General features: G+C 35.2%; 1 protein-coding gene and 1 pseudogene across 4 annotated transcripts in view; one reads left to right on the top strand and one right to left on the bottom strand.

Annotated features, from left to right (window-relative positions):
- Positions 1-22,991, bottom strand: part of EDA (ectodysplasin A) — a 335,284-nt gene that overhangs the window by 308,252 nt on the left and 4,041 nt on the right. The window lies entirely within an intron of this gene.
- On the top strand, positions 1,618-21,399 carry LOC116279217 (large ribosomal subunit protein uL3-like; annotated as a pseudogene).

Raw genomic sequence — 22,991 nt, 5'->3', positions numbered from 1 at the left:
CTGTATAGCACAGGGAACTATATTCAATACCTAGTAATGGCATATAATGAAAAAGAATATGGAAAGGAAAGGTGTATATATATATATATATATATAATATATATATATATATAATATATATATATAAATGAGTCACTATGTTGTACACCAGAAGTTAATGCAATATTGTAAATTGACTGTACTTCAATAAAAAATAAATTAAAAAATTTTAATGTAAAAAACAATGATTAGATATCACTTCACATCCACTAGAATGGATACAATAAAAAACACAAATAATAACAATTGTTAGCAAGGATGTGAAGAAATTGGAACTGTTATATACTGCTAATGAGAATGTAAAATGGTCCAGCAACTGTGGAAAGCAGTTTGGCAGTTTCTCAATAAGTTAAACATAGAATTATCATATGACCCAGCAATTTCACTCCTAGGTATATATCCAAAAGAAGTGAAAACAGGTGTTCAAACAAAAACTTATATGCTGTTGTTCATAGCAGCATTATTCACAATAGCCAAAAAGCGGCAACCATCCAAATGTTCCTCAATGGATGAATGGATAAACAAAAGTGGTACATTCTTACATTGGGCTATTATTCAGCCATAAAAAGGAATGAAGTACCAATACATGCTACAATAAAGATGAATCTTGAAAATATTGTTAAGTGAAAGAGGCCAGACATATAATTCCATTTATATGAAATATCTAGAATAGGCAAATCCATAGAGACAGAAGGTAGATTAATGGTTGATAGGGGCCAGTGGGGGAAGGGGCCATGAAGAGTGACTGCCAATGGGTACAGGGTTTCTTTTTTGGAGATATAAAAACATTCTAGAATTAAATAATGGTAATGGTTGCACAATTCTGTGACTATACTTAAAAAACAGTAAATTGTACACTTTAAAAGGGCAAATTTCGTGGTATGTGAATTACATCTCAATTACAAAATTTAAAAAAAAACATAAACTTTACATTCAATAAATATTCACTGAGGAACATTAATAAATGAAATGACTCTATCCTATCACCAGTAAATTCAAAATGTCAAATGACTTTCTGTGCTTATTATTAAAAACTTTTTAAAATAACAAATAAAAAAGAGGATTGGGCAATACCAAACATGACAGAAAGTGAAATATGATTACAACAAGAATCTCATTTAATTTTACAATATGGAGATCATAAGTGACCTTAGGAAAAACAGATTCAGAGGTAAGGGCACAGAACCTAACCACAGGAAGATGAAGAATCACTGACTTGTTGACTTGTAGACAGCAAGTTTATTCCATTCTTTTCAGAAGCTTCACTATTAAGAGAAATGGGAAATAGAGTAGCTTTAGGGATATGTTGGATCAAAGAAAGTTCCTCCCTGCCAGATGGGAACATAATTATGTGCTAAGAAGAAAAAGACATTAGAGAGGATTCAAAGATACAGGAGAGAAAGAAAATGACTGATATAGAAAGAACCATGAAAAAGTGGAGGGGAGTGGGAGAGGATCTGAAGCCCAGGTGAAAGGACTAGTCTTGGACCAAAGGGACAACCTTCCTCTATGAAGACAGGAGCACAAGAGTGGGTCCAAATGGAGTTCAATCTGTAGGGATTCCAGTGAGTGAGGGGAATGGAACAGTTACAATTTTGGGGGCTTTGTCAAAGTAGGGAGAACTGGGGACAAGAAATCAAGAGACTTGAGGATAATTCCAAGAGGGTGATTGGAGTGACAGGTAAAAGGATCTAGACTGGTAAGGTAAAAAGTCCAGCCAGGTCCAAAAGAGAACATAAGCTGGTTGGCTTTACATCATGGGGCCACCACTGTTCAGTTTTTTAGGAGTAATAAGAAGAAAGATCTAATCCTTTTGACTTCTTTTGTCAAAATATAGGCACTGAGATTTCCCATACCACCAAAACTGTAAAATAACAGAGATAGACTACTCCAAAAGGAAACTGCAGTACTACTAAGAAAAGGAAATGGAAACTGAGTAGGCAATAAATAACAAATGAACCATAATTTCATATTATAGCAGCATACTATCATACGAACCATTGTTAGACAATATATAGACCAAATAAGTAAGGTCTATGGGCTCTAAGCCTTTACCCAAATGCACCTTTCATGCACCGTCTCAGTCTTTGCTCGTGCTGCTCCCTCTACTCAGAATTCTCATTTGCAATTTCAGCTTCTCTCTAATGTCAGGGACTTACTGTATCTTTCTGTCTCTTACAATGCAATGCAGAATGTCTGGCATGTCATAAATGCTGATTTGAGTTCAGATGAAATAGGGAAAAAAGTCACTAAGGACTAAGTGATCAGGAAAGGCTTCACAAACAAGTGTGAAATTTAAGCTTGTCCTTAAAGATGAGGAGTATTCTACTGTCAAAAAAGAGAATTTTAACAGGAGGAGTGACACAAGTGACAATGAAGGTAGGAACAGCAGTAAGAAAACCAACCTATATATATAACTGGGACTTCCTATTATGAATAGCAGATAATGCTGGCAAACCAACATTGATGTGGGTCTTGAATGGCTAGCTAAAGCATTTGGACTATACTTATTATGCCAGTGATTTTTAAGGTGGGGAAAGAGCTAAGAAAATCTGGGTGCGAGGGAGGAAAGCAATAGGGATTCTACTGAGCTGCACTGATAAAATTGCCAGTGTTAGAAGACACCTTATAGGTCGCCAGCTTCAATTTCCAACATTTTACAAATAAGAACATTGAGAGCCAGAAAGGTGAAGTGACCTACATAAGGTGATCCAACTTAACCAGAGGAAAACAAATTGACTCATATCTTGGACCAGAACCTCTGTCTCCCAATTTCCAGTTTAGTTCTCCTTCTACCATACATGGAAAGAAACTCTCACATGGCCAGGCTGAAAGAAAGCATTTGCAAATATAAAAAGGAAATACAACTAAAAGCATGTAACATGAAGAATTCCAATGCCATCATCAATTCCTGTGAATTTATGTCAACAGTCAGGGCAACTATATGTAATATATAAGGTAACAATCAGGATAAAAGTTTTACACACTTAAGGAGACAAAGGGAAACATTTATCAATACATCCTCTAGGAAATAACTGTACAGTTTTATATTTTTTACCTATATTTGTATTGGATCCTCAGAAAAGCACTGTGAAGGAGATACAGAAGGTATTATCTTTCCCATTTTACAAAGGACATTGAAATGTGCTAATTGACTTAAGTGAAGAGCCAGAATTCATTCCAGTACTCCTCCCCCAACTTTCAGGACATACCAGTCTGCAAAATAGACCAAAACAAGCATGACGCAACTTTGGTTTTGAAGGAGGAAGCAAGACTTTGTGAATGAGTAGGTAAATGCAGGGACTGTGGAGAAAATGGGTTAATTGAAAGTGTGAAAAAGTAATTTATGAATTAGTAATACTATTTGGGCTTACATTTTTACCTGTGAGTCACATCTCTCTTATAAATGCTTGGCACATAGTAGGAAAAGAGTAATTATTTGTTGAATAAATAATTTAATGGCACAAATTTCAATCTGTACACACATTGTCTGTGGTTGGCAAATATGTGTTTATTATGTCATTGTCCTCAGGTCACAAACCATATGCTTTGTGAGTCTTGCTAAAAGATGGAGAAAAAAGAATATGAAAAAGAATATATATATGTACATAGATACATATATACATATAAATATATAACTGAATCACTATGCTGTACACCAGAAATTAACACAACATTGTAAACCGAATATACTTCAATAAAAAATTAAAGACTATAGAATCAGAAAAAAAATAAAAGATGGGGAAAACTCTGAAATTTCTCTTACTGGGATGATGTCAAAAGACAAAATTGTATTACTTACGCAGCTGTGATATATAACACAACATTTATCAAAGGATAAAATTCTAGTGTTTAATACTTAAATGCATACACACACAAACACAATCAATCTCTGCTGTCTCCTGCTCTCTCTCTCTCTCACACACACACACAAAAACACACAACAGGTGCACAAACATTAGCCACAACTCTGGCTTTTCCCTAGACCTTTATTATTTGGAACACTGGTATATTTTGTGTTACACAAGGTATAGAGTGTCCTTACCTTAAGTATTTACACGTTAAATGAGATATTGTTAAAAATACAAATGAAGGTTAGGTAACTCTGATATATAATAGGGAAAGGCCTTTAGCTTGAAAGGGAACTTGGGTATGAAGCCTCCCATGACCTGGAAAATCAGTTAGATTCTAAAGGCCAAAAAACTGAGGTACCTTTACTAGTCTGTGGGGGAAATTAATTCCAAAAGCATTGTAAAGACAAAAACTTGCTTGGTTAAAGAAATCAAGAAATACATAGCAGGTCAAAGTAGAATATGAGTGCCTGCTATGCGGAAGGCTTTTAAAGATTTGAAGGAGGGAGGAGGGTATAGCTCAGTGGTAGAGTGTGTTGCTTAGCATGCACAAGGTCCTGAGTTCAATCCCCAGTACCTCCATACAAACAAACAAACAAACAAACCTAATTACTTCCCCAAAGATAATTATTAATTAATTAATTAATTAATTATTTGAAGGATGGAAAGGAACTGCAGGTGGAGGCTCTAGGGTCAAATATGCTTTCTGTGAGGGTGCCTGACCTGACTCAGGGCTCAAAAAGAAAAGAAGCCTTGGCCAGAAGGAAATCTACTTCAAGATGACACCTGCACTCCAATGTTCATAGCAGCACTATTTACAATAGCCAAAACATGGAAACAGCCTAAATGTCCATCAACATGTGACTGGATAAAGAAGATGTGGTATATTTATACAATGGAATACTACTCAGCCATAAAAACCGACAACATAATGCCATTTGCAGCAACATGGATGCTCCTGGAGAATGTCATTCTAAGTGAAGTAAGCCAGAAAGAGAAAGAAAAATACCATATGAGATCACTCATATGTGGAATCTAAAAAACAAAAACAAACAAACAAACAAAAACAAAGCATAAATACAGGACAGAAATAGACTCATGGACAGAGAATACAGACTTGTGGTTACCAGGGGGGTAGAGAGTGGGAAGGGATAGACTGGGATTTCAAAATTGTAGAATAGATAAACAAGATTACACTGTATAGCACAGGGAACTATACACAAAATGTTATGATAAATCACAGAGAAAAAAATGTGACAATGAGTGTGTATATGTCCATGAATGACTGAAAAATTCTGCTGAACAATGGAATTTGACACAACATTGTAAAATGATTATAAATCAATAAAAAATGTTTTAAAAAAAAAAGAAAAAAAGAAAAGAAAAGAAGCCTTGGTGGTCGACCCCATTAATAACCACCTGAACCTTAAAGTAGCATGATATTCCCCTTAAGAAATGTGTACAACTGCACTTCAGAGTCCAATATTAGGGAGAATGTTTTAATATGTTAACATTTGCTTGTATATTTAACTAAAAGAGTACAGATTAGCACTGTAGAAGGTAAAAAGAAGTATAACACTGTCTCTGTCTTTGAAAACTTTCATCTAGTCAAGGAAACGAGATAAACTACAACACTGTAGTGTCAAATGAGGGGTTTAGAGAAGTGTTGAGATGGATGGGCAAGGGAGAATTCCCTTTAGTGGTAAGGTGTAAATTGAGCTTTTCCTTTTGGACCTGAAGGAATCTAAGAGGCAGCTGGAAGAAAGGACATGCTACTTTGGGGAATGAGTAAACAAAGGCCAGAATGTGAGAGGTCTATGAATGCACTTGTCTGGATGGAACAAGATTCAGATGAAGACTAGCAAGAAGAGTGGCAGAACAGTTCAAGCCTGAGTGCAGAGAGGCTTAGAATGCCAGTTTAAGAAGTCTGAAGAGTGGCACTGGGGAGACAGAAGAGATTTCTGAGGAAGGGGGTGACATGACAAACTTGAAGAAAAAGAATCTAGCTGAGGTATGCATATGGAGGAGAGAATAAAGCAACTCTCAACAAGATAACCACTGCAGGAGTCAGGTAACTGAGGTAGAATCACAAACTTTCTTGGTTGGGAGAGACCTTGAAGATCATCTAATCCAAACACAACCAGAGTGGTCACAGTGGGACTCAAAAGAAAGGGAGTAATGCAAGAGACATCATGAACAGTATAAATCAACCTCACAAAATATGAATCAACTTAGCAATTGATTGCTAGTTACGAGTAGCAAGTGAAAGGGAGAAGTGTAAAAAAAAATGCCTCCGAGGTTTAATGCCTGAGTGATTGGAAGAATGAAACTGGGCTTTAATTTTGAAAAACTCAGGGTGTGTGGTGGGAGAGGGGAAGGACGGAAGTGAGTTTAGTTTAACTTAGTGAATTTGAGAGGTCAGCTGGAACTCCAAGCAGAAACAAACTGTACCAAAAAGATTTATATAACATCGTTAAGAAAAAAGTAGGTTTGCACTCCTTGGTTGACTCTTTGTAAGCTAAATCAGCTTTAAGGAATAGAGTCCCCACTAGCAATGTGTCTTGCACATAATATGCACTCTGTGAAGTGGTGTGAGTCAGGGGAACTCCTAAACTCTGCCCCTCTTCCTTCTCCCTCTCAATCTGACTATGACAAGTGTTAAGATCCTCCTTAATAAACCCTCATAGTTTCCCCAGCCTAAGCATTTAGACTACACAGCAAAAGTGCTTTAGAAGCATGTAATGCTTCTAGGCATGGAGCCATGTGGATTGATCCAAAACCTTATAAATGCTTATGCTATCATTGCCCTTGTAGACCATTGGTATGGCAGGATGAAACAGGAATAACAATCCACAAACCACCAAATAAAATTCAGAAGCAGTCTTTTGAAAATCAGTTTCATTGTGGCTGTTTATTTTCAACCCCTGCTATATGCCATTGCTCCAATAAAAATTACTCTTCATCTCCGAAATGCAGACCCATTGACAAGTGGATGTGAATGGAGAAGTTGCACTCAGCAGCCTATAATTTTAAAGTAATTTCAGCAGCTAGCAGCAGGGGAGTTCCCATAAAGCCAAGGAACCACCCTCCTCCTCTGGCTATTCCAAACACACAGGACTAACATCTAACTGAGGAAGTGGCAACTGAAATCCCTCTCTCTCGCAAAGACACACAGTTTATGAATTGATTTCCCAAATAGTGTTCTCCAGAGATATTCATTAAGCATTTACTACCACCCAAGCTCATGGTCCAGTGGTCTTCAAAGGTTGTCCCAGTATCACAGATGATAAAGTCCTAATAATCCGTAACAGGGGAGCTGAAGTTAGTCACAGGGAATCAAATGTCATCTCCTCTATACTCTTCCCTTTATTTCTTCCTTTAGAGCAATAAAATGAGCATCAACATCACCTGAGAAGCCTTTTTTTCCCCAAACAATATATGCTCATGGCCCTCACTCTAAAGATTCTAATGACATATGTCTGAGTGTGGTAAAGGACATATGCATCTTGAAAAGGTTCCCTATGTAAGACTAATATGCACTCTTAGTTAAGAACCACTACAATAGATGATCTGTGTATTTTAATCCTATAATTCTGGAAAAAAACTCTTAGTAGGATCTGGGAACAGCTAGGTATTTTGATCAAAGAGAATGAGAGTAAGAGAAACAGAGACAGAGATCATTCTGGGCCAAGATTCCTGATTACTGTATGCCCACAATAATGCAAGTAGCCATTAGGCCCCATATTCACTCTAGCTTCTAACCATACCAAGCCATGCACAATTCTGTAAGTCAAAGATTCTTACTGTAGAGAGCACACCAGAATCATCTACAGAGCTTTTAAAAATTATAAATGACCAAACCCCAACCCCTGGAGTTTCTTACTGAGTTGGTTCTGGACTGGGGTTCTGTACACGTCAGTTAGGAGATAGATCTGAGGGTAACTGGGATGCAGTCTGGAAGACTCTCTTCCTTTAAAAATAGGTATCACTCAGAAACAACCAACACTTCTTACACTTCTATTAACCATATTCTATATACCATACAGTTTTTACAATTATAACTTTATTTAGATATAATTCACATACCATGGAATTTACCAATTTTAGGTATACAATTCAACATTTTTTAGTAACTTCACCAAGTTATATAACCATGATATATCTTGCATCATTTCCTTTCCCTCTAGTTCCACCACTACCACCTTGACCGTTAAACCAGTTTTAGAATATTGTCATCCCTCCAACAAGCTCCCTCAATAAGCTCTCTCATGCCCATGTTGACTCAGTCCCCATTTCCTCCACCTGCCTCAGGTATCCACTAATCTAATTTTTGTCTCCACATATTTGTCTATTCTGGACATTTCACATAAATGGAATCATACATTGTGGTTTTCTTTTATGACTGGCTTCTTTCACTTAGTGTAATATTTTTGAGGCTCATCCATGTTACAGCATGTGTCTGTACTACATTCTTTTTTATGGCTGAATAATATTTCACTGTAGAGAATATTACACCTCATTTTGTTTACCCATCAGCATTTGGGTTGATTCCACTTTTTGGCTATCATGAATAATGCTGCTATGAACATTCATGTAGAGGTTTTTGTGTTAACATATGTTTTCATTTATCTTTGTTATAGACCTAGGAGTAAAATTGCCAGGTCATGAGGTAACTTTATGTTAACTTATTGAGGAATTGCAAAACTGTTTTCCAAATCAGCTGCATCATTTTACATTTCCACCAGCAGTGTATGAAGGTTTCCACTTCTCTGCACCTCTGCTTCTTATTGTCTTTTTCATTATAGTCATTCTAGTGAATGTGAAGTGGTATCTCCACTGTAGTTTAGAAATTTTTTAAATTGAAGTATAATTGACATATAACATTATATTAGTTTCAGCTATACAACATAATGATTTAATATTTGTATATATTGTGAACTGATCACCACAACTCTAATTAAAATCTGTAACCATATATAGTGACAGAAATTTTTTTCTTGTGATAAGAACTTTTAAGATCTACTTCTTTAGCAACTTTCAAATATGTAAACAGTATTATTAACTATAGTTGCCATGCTGTACACTACAGCCCATGACCTATTTATTTCATGACTGGAAGATTGCCAATCTATGTATCTATGAGCTTGGTTTTTTTTTTTTTTTGATTCCACATAGAAGTGAGATTATATGGTATTTGTCTCCATTGTGGTTTTAATTTGCATTTTCCTGATGGAAAATGATATTGAGCATCTTTTCATGTATTTTTTTCATGTAGTCATTTGAATTCTCTTCTGTGCTGAAATATTTATTTCTATCTTTTGCCCATTTTTATTTGGCTTGTCTCCTTATTATTGTGTTTCAAGAGTCTTTTATAAATTCTGGATACAAATAGTTCATTGATTATTTGTTTTGCAAACATTTTCTCCTAGTCTGTCACATTTAATTCATTTATTAATGTTTCTTTCAAAAAAAGTTTTTATATTTTAATGAGGTCCAGTTTATTAATGCCTCTCTTTTTTAGATTGTGTTTTCAATGTTGTATCTAAGAAATCCTTGCCTAGTCCAAAGTCTAAAAGATTTTCTCCTACGTTTTTTTCTAAAAGTTGCAGTGTTCTGGCACTTACATTTAAGCTTATCATACATTTTGAATTAATTTTTGGCTATGATGTATAGTGAGAGTCTAAGATGACCTTTCTGCATGTGGGTATCCAAATGTCCCAGCACCATTTGTTGAATAGTTATCTTTTTTCTCAATGAATTGTCTTTGTACATTTGTCAAAAATCATTTGACCATAAATGTAAGTGTTGTTTCTGAACAAAATTCTATTCCATTGATCTATATGCCTATCCTTATGCCAGTACCACACTGTCTTGATAACTGTGGCTTTACAGAAGCTGAGTTTTCTATTCCCTGAATATGCCATGTTATCTCTCACCTCCAGATCTCTGCACATGTTAATCCTGCTGCCTAAAACAGTCTTACCATAGATAACTTATTTTTCAGGTCTAAGCTTAGAAGATGCTTTGTCCAGAAACTGTTTCTTGATTTCAAAAGTCTGGGTCAGATACTCCTCTCTCTCTCTCTCTCTCTCTCTCTCCCTATATATATATATATATATAGGCATCCAAGTTCTAACAAAGCAATGAAGTACTATGGAGCCAAGATGCAGGCTAAAAAGAAAACTCAGAGATGCTGTTTTTTTCCTCATTGGCTGATCATAGCAGAGTCAGCTGAGAGACAACAGAGCTTTCGACAGGCTCATGGAGCTAAAATAAAAAAATTGTAACTCAAGGCCCATCAGTGAGGGGGGACCCTAGAAAAAGCATCAGATGTTGGGTTCCAACTGAGAAAGGATAGATACTAAAAGGAAGGCTAAAATAAAGGACAGCTTCAAATTACCTCAATCTCAGACTAAATTAAGATGATGTGGGATTGCTAGTGTCCATAACTACCAGCCAGAAGGAGCATAAATCCTTTCTAGATGAAGAAAAACAACAGAGGCCTCAAACCATCTCTACTGTAGTTTTCCATATATAAGGCCTACCACTCAAGTAAAACTCACCAGGTGTATGAGAATACAAGGAAAAGTGATAAACAATCATGAGAAACAACAGATAACAAAAACATACTTCAAATGATTGAGACAACAAAGTTGCCAGATGAAGAATTTCAAATATTTGTACTTAATAAGTTTAAAAAAAGAAAATACTGAATTACAAATTATGGAAAAGAAATGAACACTATTTTTAAAAACAATCAAATGGAAATTTTGGAAATTAAAAAAAATGTGAGAAGTGAAATTAAGAATTCAGTGGATGAGTTTAACAGGAGATTAGACAAAGCTAATGAAAGCACCAATGAATTAGAAGACAGGTCAGAAGAAAATATCCAGAAAATAACAAGTGTTGGTGAGGATGTGGAGAAATTGTGCATTGCTTGTGGGAATGTAAACTGGTGAAGCCACTGTGGAAAACAATTTGTCAGTTCTTCAAAAAAAATTACTCAGAATTACCATATGATCCAGCAATTCCACACAAAAGAACTAAAAGCAGGGACACATATACTTAAACACCAATATCCATAGCAACATTATTCACAATAGCCAAAAAACACAGACATCCAAAATGTCCATCAAAACAGACATATAAACAAAATATGGTGTGTACACATACACACACACAGTAGGATATTGTTCAGCCATAAAAAGGAGTAAAATTCTGACACATACTATATCATCAATTAAATAACACAGACACAAAAGGACAAAAATTATATGATTCCACTTATATGAGGTATCTAGAATTAAGGCAAATTTAAAGAGAAAGTAGAATAGCAGTTACCAGGGCTAGGGGAATAGGGAATTATTGTTTAATGGGTACAGATTTTCTGTTTGGGAAGATGAAAGAGTTCTGAAAATAGATAGTGGTAATGGGTACATAAAATTATGAATGTATTTCATACCATTGAACTATACAGTTAAAAATGGTTATAATGGTAAGTTTCATGTTATGTAGACTGTCACCCACTGTGAATATTTGCAAATGGAAATTTTTTTAAATAAACAGGATTATTACTGGTGATTTCATACGAATGTCAAAGCCTTAACTTCCAGGTTTACATTTTGTATATGGGAAGAAATATGACAATCCAAGTTAATTATACAATAAACCCAAATATATAAATAAATAAAAATATGAAGGCTAAGCATGGCAAATACAAGGTTGATTTAATACCACATTGAAAGAACAGAGGGAAAAAATCATATGATTATCTCAATAGATGCAGAAAACGATCTGAAATAATGTTATAACCATTCATGATTAAAACAAAACTCTTACTAAACTAGTACTAAAAAAGAACATTTAAGTTGATAACTAGAAAAAATCTTAAAACAAAAACTACAACAAACATTATACCTAAAGATGGAATGTTAAAAGCTTTTTCATCTGACATTGGGAATAGGACAAAGATAGCCTATTACCATTATTTCTATTCAACATTGTCCTGAAGGTTCAAGTCAGTACAATGAGGTTAGAAAAAATGTTAAGTATACATATTAAAAAGGAAAAAATAAAAATAAAACGTCATTTTTCACAGTGTGATAGTGTATGTTGAAAAGCCACAAGAACCTACAGTTAATTTACTATGATTAATAAATGAGTTCAGCAAGATGCTGGATACAAAGTCAATAAATAAATATTAACTGTTTCTAAGCATCATCCAGAAGCAATTAAAAATGAGATTTTTTAAATGATATGGTCCCAGGTTGGTTTTCCTGTGAAGCAGATTGGGAGACTTAGATTATCAAGCACCACTTTTACTAGGAAGTGCTTTTGGGACAAACATATGTGTAAAAAAAAAAAGGAAAAAAGCAATCCAAAAAAGACCCTAGCCAAATTCACGGTGAGCTCTGGAACTGGTATGGCCTTTCAAAGGTTTCTGGATTTGGGGAAGGCGCAGGCATTTATACTTTCTCATTGATCAGTCACTGGATAAGGGATGTCCTGGAAGAGAGATTCTCCTTGGTTGAGATAATTTTCTTCAACCAAGACAAATTCAAAAGAGGGCTGTCAGCTGAGATCTGTCTTCTGGCAGTACTCCCAGCAACTGAGGAAATAAATCCTCCATTCCTGGAGGAGGACTTGGGTGATGGATCATAGCCTCCATTGCAGATATTTTAAATGGCTTCAAAATTACCAAATACCTTGGAATTAGTCTAGTTAAAGGTGTACAAGAGTTCTACATAGAAAAGCATAAATTACCAAGAAAAATTAAAGACCTAAATAAATGGAGATACAGACCATATTCACAGATTGGAAGACTCAATATTGTAAAGATATTAGTTCTCTCTAAACTAATTTTTAGATTCAGTCCATTCAAAACAAATATCATGGGAGTGTTTTTTGCCTTAATTTTATTTTACTGTGGTGAGAACACTTAATATGAGATCTAACCTCTTACCAACTTCAAGTGTACAACACATTATTGTTGACTATAGGTACAACATTGTACGGCAGATCTCTGGAACTTATGTTGCTTAAGTAAAACTTACTGCATTTTGATTAGTAATTCCACATTTCCCCTCATGCCCTCAGGTCTAGGAAACCTATTCCACTCTTTGATTCTGTAAGTTTGACTATTTTAGATACCTCATATAAGTGGAATCATAATTTGCCTTTCTGTGTCTGGCTTATTCCACTTGGCATAATGTCCTAAAGGTTCATCCATATTGTCACATATGGCAGAATTTCCTTCTTTGTTAATGCTGAATAGTATTCTTTTATGTGTATATACCCCATTTCCTATATCTATTTATGTATCAATGGATATTTCTATTGTTTCCACATCTTGGCTAATGTGAATAATGCTGCAATGAACATGGAAGTACAAACATCACTTTGTGATACTGATTTCAATGCTTCTGAATAAACACCCAGACTTAAGATTTCTAGATTATATGGTAGCTCTATTTTTAATTTTTTGAGGAAACTCCATACTGTTTTCCATAGTGGCTGTACCATTTCACGTGCTCACCAACATGGTACAAGGGTTCTAATTTTTCCACATGCTTACCAACACTTGTGGTTGTTTGTTTGATAATGGTCATCCTGACTGGTGTGAAGTGGTATCTCACTGTGGTTTTGATTTGCATTTTCTTGATGATTAGTGGTGCTGAGCATTTTTTCATATACATGTTGAACACTTACAAGTTTTCTTTAGAGAAATAATCTATTCAAGTCTTTATCCTATTTTTCAGCCAAGTTATTTGTTTTTGCTATTGAGTTGTAGGGGTTCCTTATATATTTTGAAAATAAACTCCTTATCAGATATATGGTTTGCAAATATTTTCTCCCATTCTGTAGGTTGCCTTTTCATTCTGTGGATTGTTTCCTTTGCTGTACAGAAGCTTTGTAGCTTGATTTAGTCCCACTGTTTACTTTTGCTTTTGTTGCCCATGCTTTTGGTGTTATTCCCATGAAATCATTGCCAATATTATGAAACTTTCTTCTATGTTTACTTCTAGGTGTTTCACAGCTTCAGGTCTTAGGTTTAAGTTTTTGGTCCAATTTGAGTTGATTTTTGTGGATAAGGATCCAATTTCATTCTTTTGCATGTGAATATCCACCAAATGTGGATTTCCCCATTGTGCATTCTTGGCACACTTTCCAAAGATCAGTTGATTGTACGTGTGTGGATTTATTTCTAGGCTCCCTGTTACGTTCGATTGGCCTATATACTTGTCTTTATGCCAATACCATTCTGTTTTGATTATCATAGCTTTGGGATGTAGTTTGATATCAGGATATGAGATGCCTCCAGCTTTGTTCTTATTTCTCAAGATTGCTTTGGTTATTCGGGGTCTTTTGTGGTTCCATACAAATTTTAGGATTGTTTGTTCTATTTCTTTGAAAAATGCCATTGGACTTTGATAGGGATTTCATTGAATTTGTAGATTGCTCTGGATACTATGGACATTTGAACTATATTAATTCTTCTAATCCATGAACATGGAATATCTTTCCATTTGTTTGTATCTTCTTTAAATTCTTTCATCAGTGTTTTTCAGTTTTTAATATATAAGTCTTTTGCCTCCTTAGTTCAGTTGTAAGTGTGATATTCTTTTTATTCTCACCAAAATGAGATTGTTTTCCTAATTCCTTTTCAGATAGTTCACTATTAGTGTATAGAAATCCAATTGATTTTTGTATGTTAGTTTTGTATCCTGGAACTTTACTGAATTTATTAGTCCATGACATCTGCAAATGGGAACAATTTTACTTATTCCTTTCTGATTTGGGTGACTTTTATTTTTTTCTTGCCTAATTGCAGTAACTTCCAGTACTATGTTGAATAAAAGGGATGAGAGTGGCATCCTTGCCTTGTTCCTGATCTTAGTTTTTCACCTTCAGTGTTTCACCATTGAGTATGATGTTACCTATGAGCTTTTCACATGTAGTCTTTATTATGTTGAGGTATTTTCCTTTTCTTCTAGTTTGTTGAAAGTTTTTATCATGGAAGAGTGATGAATTTTGTCAAATGCTCTTTCTGCATCTATTGGGATGATCATGTGATTTATAAGCTTTATTTGGTTAATGTAGTTTACCACATTAATTGATTTTCATATATTGAACCATCTTCACATCCCAGGAATAAATCACATTTGGTCATAGTGTATGATACTTTTAATGTGCTGTTGGATTTGCTAATATTTTGTTGAGGATTTTTACAGCTATATTCATCAGGGATATTATCCTGGATACTGGTAGTTGTATTTTCTTTTGGTTTCTTTGTCTTGCTTTGGTATCAGGGTGATCTCATAAAGTGAGTCTGGAAGTGTTCCTCCTCTTCATTTTGAAGGAGGAGTTTGAGAAATGTTATTTCTTCTTTACATGTTTGCTAGATTCACCAGTGGAGCCATCTGGTCCTGGGCTTTTCTTTGTTGGGAGGTTTTTGATTACTGATTCAATCTCCATACTAGTTATAGGTATGTTCAGACTTTCTAATTCTTCATGATTTAATTTTGGTAGGTTGTATGTTTCTAGGAATAAATCCATTACTTCTAGGTTATTCAGTTTGTTGAAATATAATTGTTCATAGTAGTCTCTTATGATCCTTCTTATTTCTTTGCCATCAGTTTAAGGTCTCTTGTTTCTTTCATTACTGATTTTATTCATGTCTTCATTTTTGTATTTAATCAAGCTAAGGGTTTACCATTTTTGTTCATCTTTTCAAAAATCCAACTCTTAGTTTTATTGATTTTTCTATATTCTATTTTGTTTACTTCTGATCTAATCTTTATTTCCTTCCTTCTAACTTTAGAGTTAGCTTATTCTTTTTTGAGCTCCTTGAAGTTTAAAGTTAGGATGTTCATTTGAGATCTTTCTTATTTTTAAATATAGGCATTTATTGATATTAACTTTCCTCTTAGTACTGCTTTTGCTGTATCCCATAAGTTTTGGTATGTTGATTTTCTTTGTGTGAAGGTATTTTCTAATTTCCTTTTTGGTATCTTCTTTGACTCAATGGTTGTGCAGTGTTTAATTTCCACATATTTGTGAATTTTCCAATTTTCCTGTGGCTTTCAAGAAAAGATACCTAGTATGATTTCAATCTTCTTAAATTTGTGAAGACTTGTTTTGTGACCTAACATGTTATCTTTCCTGGAGAAAGATATGTATGCTTGCAAAGAATGTGTACTCTGCTGCTATTGGATGGAATGTTCTGTATATGATTTTCAGTTCCATTTGCTCTATACTGTTGTTGAACTATAAGGGAACTGTCTTTTTCCTTATAGTTCTTTTCTGTAGATGTTCTATCCATTACTGACAGTGGCATATTGAAGTCTCCTATATAATTATATTGCTGTCTATATTGCCCTTTGATTCTGTCAATGTTTGCTTTATATATTTAGGTTTTCTGATGTTGGTGCATATATATTTATAATTGTTATATCTTCAGGTTGGATTTACCCTTTTACTGTTATAGAATGTGTTTCTTTGTCTCATCTGATAGCTTTTGACTTAAAGTCTATTTTGTCTGATATAAGTATAGCTACCCCTGCTCTCTTTTGTTTACCATTTTCATAGACTATCTTTTTCCATTCTTTCACTTTCAGCCCATCTGTGTCCTTAAATCTAAAGTGAGTTTCTTGTAGAATGCATATAGTTGAGTCTTGCTTTTGTTCATTTAGCCATTCTATGTCTTGGATTGAGGGAAATTTCTCTATCTACATTTAAAATAATTATTTTTAAAATAATTGTTGATAGGGAAGGATTTACTATTGCCATTTTTTATTGAGTTATAGTCGGTTTACATACTATTGCCATTTTGATAGTTACTTCCTGTAAGTCTTGAGAGCCTTTTGTCTGTATTTCTTCTCTTGCTGTCTTCCTTTGTGTTTTGTTGATATTTTTGTATTGATAGTCTTAGATTCCTTTCTCTTTCTCTTGTGTAACTTCTAGAGGTATTTTTTGTGGTTACCTTGAGATTTACATAAAATATCTTTTAACAATCTACTTTAAGCTGATAAGAACTTAAATTCAATTGCATACAAAAACTCTACACTCTAACTTCTTCCCCATTTGCACTTTATTATTTTTGTCACATTTTACATCTATTCATTGTGTATCTTTTGATAGTTATTTTTAATACTTTTGCCATTTAACTTTTATACTAGATATAAAAGTGACATCCACTACCATTACAGTAACATAGTATTCTGTATGTGTCTATATATTTATCTTTACCAATGAGTTTCATACTTTCTTATGCTATCATGTAGTTGTTTAATGTCCTTTTATTTCAAGTTGATATACTCCTTTAGCATTTCATGTAAGGCAGGTCTAGTGGTGATGATGAACTTCCTCAGCTTTCATTTGTCTAGGAATGTCTTTATCTGTTTTTATTTTTGAAGGACAGTTTTGACAGGTATAATATTCTTTGTTGACAGGTTTTTTTTTTCTTCTTTAAGCACTTTGAATATATCATCCCACTCCCTTCTGACCTGCAAGATTTCTACTGAAAAATCTGCTGATAGTCTTTTGGTGGTTCCCTTGTGTATATTACAAGTTGCTTTTCTCTTGCTGCTTTCAAAATTTTCTCTTTGTCTTTAACTTTTGACAATTTAAATATAATGCATCTTCATGTGGATTTTTTCTGGGTTTATTTATTTGGTGTTCTTTAGGCTTCTTGAATCTGGTTGTCCATTTCCTTCCCAAGATTTGGAATGTTTTCAGCTATTATTTTTTTGAATATGCTTTCTGGTTTTCTCTTCTTCTGAGATTCCAGTACTGCCTCTATTGGTCAGCTTGATGGTGCCCCATAAGTCCCTTAAGCTTTTTCACTTTATTCATTATTTTTCTTTTCGTTCCTCTGACTGAGTTATTTCCAATGGCTTGTCTTAGTTCACTGATCCTCTCTCTTGCTTTATCTAGTCTGCTGTTGTATCCTTCTCATAAAATTTTCAGTTCAGTTATTGTGTTCTTTAGTTCCATGATTTGTTTGGTAGTTTTAAAATATTTTCTCTTTGTTGAATTTCTCATTTTGTTCACGCATTGTTCTCTTGATCTTGGTGAGCCTCTTTATAACAGTTATTTTGAACTGTCAGGTAAATATTATAACTGTTTTATTAGGGTAAGCTTCTGGAGATTTAATGTGTTCCTTTGTTTGGAACATCTTTGCTGATTCTTCATTTTCCTTTACTCTCTGTTGGTGTCTGCATTTTACATAGAGCAAGCACCTCTCCCAATCTTCATGGAATTACCTTGTACAGGAGAAGACCTCCACCAATTAGCCTAGTAAGAGATTCTGGGGGCCTCTACCAACTCTTTTTCTCCCCAGGGAGAAGCAAGCAGCACTGGTTTCAGTCTACTCACTTTGTGCTGAGGGGAGAAGCAGGAGCTATGGCATTTACCAGTCTAAAATGTTGTCTCCACGCACCTCCAGGTGGCTGAATTGTGCTGGATCCATCAGAGCTCCAAGCCTGGCAAGACAGTTGCCAGTTCTTTTGGCAGCCCCAAAGAAGTTTTGGCACTGAATACACAGATCTCCACTTTCATCTCCAAGAATAAGCTGAAAGCTGGGTGTTTCATTCACTCTCTCTGTACTGAGAAGGGAGGAAGATATATGGCATCTACCAGTTCCAACCACTGCCTCTGTTCTCTTGCAGGATGCCAGAATGTGCTGGACCCCTCAGAGCTCCTAGATTACCAGGTCACATGTCAGTTCTCTGGGAAGCCCCAGAGAAGTTGGAGCACTAGAGGAACAGATAAACGCTGTCTAGGGGAATGTTGAGAGCTAGGATTTTTTGTCTTCTTGCTCTGTGCTCAACAGGAGGGAAGATCTATGGTGTTTACCAGCCCAAGCCACCATCTCTGTTCTTCCCTAGGCAAACCGCTCAGAGTTCCCAAGACTGGAAAGGCAGAAGCCATTTCTCAGAAAACTTGGGGTGCTAGATATGTGAATCAACCCCTTGCTCCCTAGGAGAAGCTGGGAGCTAGGGGGTCTTTTCCTCAGCATGTAGTGCTATGGTGGTGGCAAGGACTCTGATGAGAGGGTGCCTCAACTCTCCCTACTGGCTTCAGTGAGTCTAGTTTCATGTTCTCCTTGAGTACAGGAGCTTTTGAATTAGTTCTTGGATTTCTCACAAAGGGAAGTTGTCCATGAATTGCTGCTGAACTGGTGTGTTCGTGGGGGAAAGGAGGGTCCAGGATTTCCTAATCCACCATCTTGCTGATGTCATTCTCTTAAGAATTACTCTTTTTTTTTTTTTTTTTGGTCAGATATGACAAGCTGATTCTAAAACATATATAGAAAGGCAAAGGGCCAAGAACATCCAAGATACTTTTAAAGAAAAAGAACAAGGTAGAAGGACTTGCTTTACCAGATATCAAGAGCTTATTATAAACTCCAGTAATTAAAACTATGGTATTGGTACAATGATAAATAGACTAGTAGAACAAAACAAACATTTCGGAAACAATCTCACACATATGCAGACTCATGATTTATGACAAAGGTGACACTACAGAGAAATAGGGAAAAAAGACATTCTCTATAATAAATGGCACTGGGTCAGTTGACTGTCTATACAGCAAAGATGCATCTTGGCCCCTATATCTCACTATACACAAAAATAAATTCCAAGTGGATTGTAGATCTAAATGTAAATGGCAAAAACATAAAGCTTCTAGATGATAATATGGGAGAATACATGATCTCAAGGTAGGAAAATACTTCTTAAATGGAACACAAAAAACAGTAGCCATAAAGAAAAATAATGAAAAACTAGACACCATAAAATTAAAAACTTCTTTTCATCAAAGAATACTATAAGGAAATTTGGGAAGGGTTTGCAGCATAAAAAATACAAAAGTAGTTCATAGCCAGAGTATATAAAGAATTCCTACAAATCTATAGGAAAAGAACTAAAGCTCAATAAAAATGTGCAGAAATGTACAAAAATAGGCACTTCACAGAAGATAACTAAAAAAGATAATAAACATATGAAAAGGAGTACAACTTGATTAGTCTTCTGAGAAATGCCAGTTAAAATCACAATGAGATATTACTACAAACTCAACCACCAGAATGGCTATAATACAGAAGAGTGATAATAACAAGTATTGGCAAGGATGCGGACCAACTAGAATTCTCATACATAGCCAGGGAGAATGTAAATTGGTGCAATCACTGAGGAAAACTGTCATTATCAATAAATTTGAAAATGTGCATTCCCTATGACTCAGAAATTCCAATCCTAGGTATATACCCAATAGAAATTCAAGTACATATAACCAAAAGACATGTATAATAATATTCATAGTATCATTATTTATAATAACCTCAAACAATAAATAATCCAAATATTCATTATCAGTAGAATGAATGAATAAACTGTGGTATATTCAAACAAGGAAATAATATACAAAACTATAAATAAAAACCCACAGCAGCATGCAACATAATGGATATCACAAACATAGCATTAAGCAAAAAAGACCCCCCAAAATACATATTGTTTGATTTCATTTATGTCAAGCTCAAAATGGACAAAACTAATTTATGATGTTAGACATCAAGATAGTCATTTACATTGGAGAAGGAGGATGGTATAGTGATAAGTATGGTCTTAAGGTGGGGGTTTTAAGATGCTACTTCTATTCCTTAATCTGGGTTCTGGTAACATTAGTATGTTCACTTTAAAATAATTCATTGAGTTGTACAATTATAATATGTGACCTTTTCTGTATGTATGTTATACTTCAATAGAAACACGGGGAAAAATGTCTTCCTTCTGAGACAGCCCTGTGGTCAGGTGGCTGGGATAGTATGGGAGACTGAGGATGATATGTTCAACTGCAAAATGTAAAGAGGAACTTTGTGAATGCTTTAAAGTACACATGATCACATTCTAGTACAGGGTTAATTCTCCAAGGCCTGTTCTTGTTTGCAGCTTTCTAACTCAAGCTTTATATCTGGCCAGGCGTCACCAGCTATTAGCACATCAAGAAACTGCCCTGTAAGACTCACCAAGGACTGTGCAAAGTTGCCTGTATTGGGGAGTGGCATCCTGCCTGAATGGCCTTCTTTGTGGCTTGGGCTGGGCAGAAAGGCTACCATCACCGCACTGAGATCAACAAGATGATCTATAAGATTGGCCAGGGCTATCTCATCAAGGATGGCAAACTGATCAAGGACAATGCTTCTACTGATTATGGTCTGTCTGACAAGAGCATCAGCCATCTAGATGGCTTTGTCCACTACAGTGAAGTGACCAATGACTTTGTCATGCTCAAAGGCTGCGTGGTGGGAACCAAGAAGCGAGCGCTCACCCTGCATAAGTCCTTGCTGGTGCAGACCCAAACAGTGGGCTTTGGAAAAGACTGACCTCAAGTTTATTGACACCACCTCCAATTTGGCCACGGCTGCTTCCAGACTATGGAGGAGAAGAAAGCATTCATGGGACCACTTAAGAAAGACCAAATTGCAAAGAAAGAAGGAGCCTAATGTCAGAACAGATCGTACAGCTGGCAGAATCTCAATGAAGTTATTTTCCAGTGGAGGGAAAAAGAAAAGTGGGGGAAAAAAAGAAAAGAGGGAGAAAAAGGAAAGAAATGAAGAGCTAGCTGATGAATATTTGTAGACTAGTCAGATAAAGATGGTCCTCTAACAGGGCCACCCTGCAGGCAAGCAAGTGGTTTCTCTTGGTAATGTTCTTAGGGATTAAATGGCCTCAGAAGTTCTCTAGTGTAAGAGATCTTCTCTGGGAGGTAGTCACAGATAAATTACAGGTTATTTTTCACAAAATCTAAGAGAGAAAGAGAGAGATGAAATGATACTGTACAGAAAACGTTTTGCATCATCTTAGAGGTAATATAGTTAGGGCTCTTCTCCATTTCACTACCTAATGATTCTAGAAACCAGTGAAACATTACCAGTGGAACTATTTATTCACCTAAGCATAGCTGGAAGCTCACAGGCTTAGCAAGACTTGAGGAAAACAGGCCTGTTACAAAGGTCTTTGTTTTACACGAACACCTCCAAAGGCCTTCAATAATATCCAAGTCAACAAGTATTGAACTACCCTAACTATAACCAGCACTGTGTCAGGTATTGTGGGAAAAGACAAAAAAGAGGGCAGGTTTCTAAGGAACCCTAAGACACACAATTTGTTAGACACAATAACAGCAATAGCAACTAGACAACGACTCCAAGACAGGATATGGTGGGTGAGTTGTAGGAGTAGAGTTAGAGAGAAAATGGGATAGGCATAATGGAGTCAGTTGACCAAAAGCCTTGAATGTCATACTGAAAAGTCTAGATTTAAACCTATAGAAAACTATTTTATCTGGATCCCACTCCTCTAAAAAAATTCTTGTATTTAATGATTCCTAGTCACTTTCTAGATCAACCAGCCTTAATAATTAATGTCAAATCTGGATACATTAATGCTCTATCTAGTTAAACCAAGAGATGTTTTGTAGAAAGTTAAGGTTGACTTCTACAACATCACTTCAAATAATTAGGAACATATTCCAAAGATCACCAAAAGTCCCCAATAAACTCTTAATAATCTACACGTACATATTTTTCTAAACACTTAAACCTTAGAGTTTCAGTTAGAATATCCCTTGGGATAATCATTTGAATGAAATACTACCTTTATTTGTCTCTCCCACAAAATAATGTTTCAATCATTAAAAGATATCAAACACCTAATACAGTGCTGGTTCATAGCAGGCTTTCTATTTATTGAACTAGATTGTCAAATTGCACCAGTATATTAACCTTACTCATCTCTCTCATGGTTTGGTAGACTTTGATCATATCCCTCTCAACCTCTTTTTCTTCAGACTGAAAAAACAACTAGAAAGTCCCTCCAACATTTTGACCAATTTAATTGGGTTTCTAAGGATTTTTATCAGCTGAATTTTTGTCCTTTTAAAAAAATTTGCATTCTTTTTTATCGAAGGATAGTCAGTTTACAATGTTGTGTCAATTTCTCGTGTACAGCATAATGTTTCAGTCATACATATACATAAATATGTTCGTTTTCACATTCTTTTTCATTATAGGTTACTACAAGATATTGAATATAG

This window comes from Vicugna pacos, chromosome X (assembly GCF_048564905.1).
Source record: "Vicugna pacos chromosome X, VicPac4, whole genome shotgun sequence".
NCBI classification, from domain to species: domain Eukaryota; kingdom Metazoa; phylum Chordata; class Mammalia; order Artiodactyla; family Camelidae; genus Vicugna; species Vicugna pacos.
The sequence above is the reverse complement of the archived record's forward strand: the minus strand, read 5'-3'. Positions and strand labels throughout refer to the sequence as shown.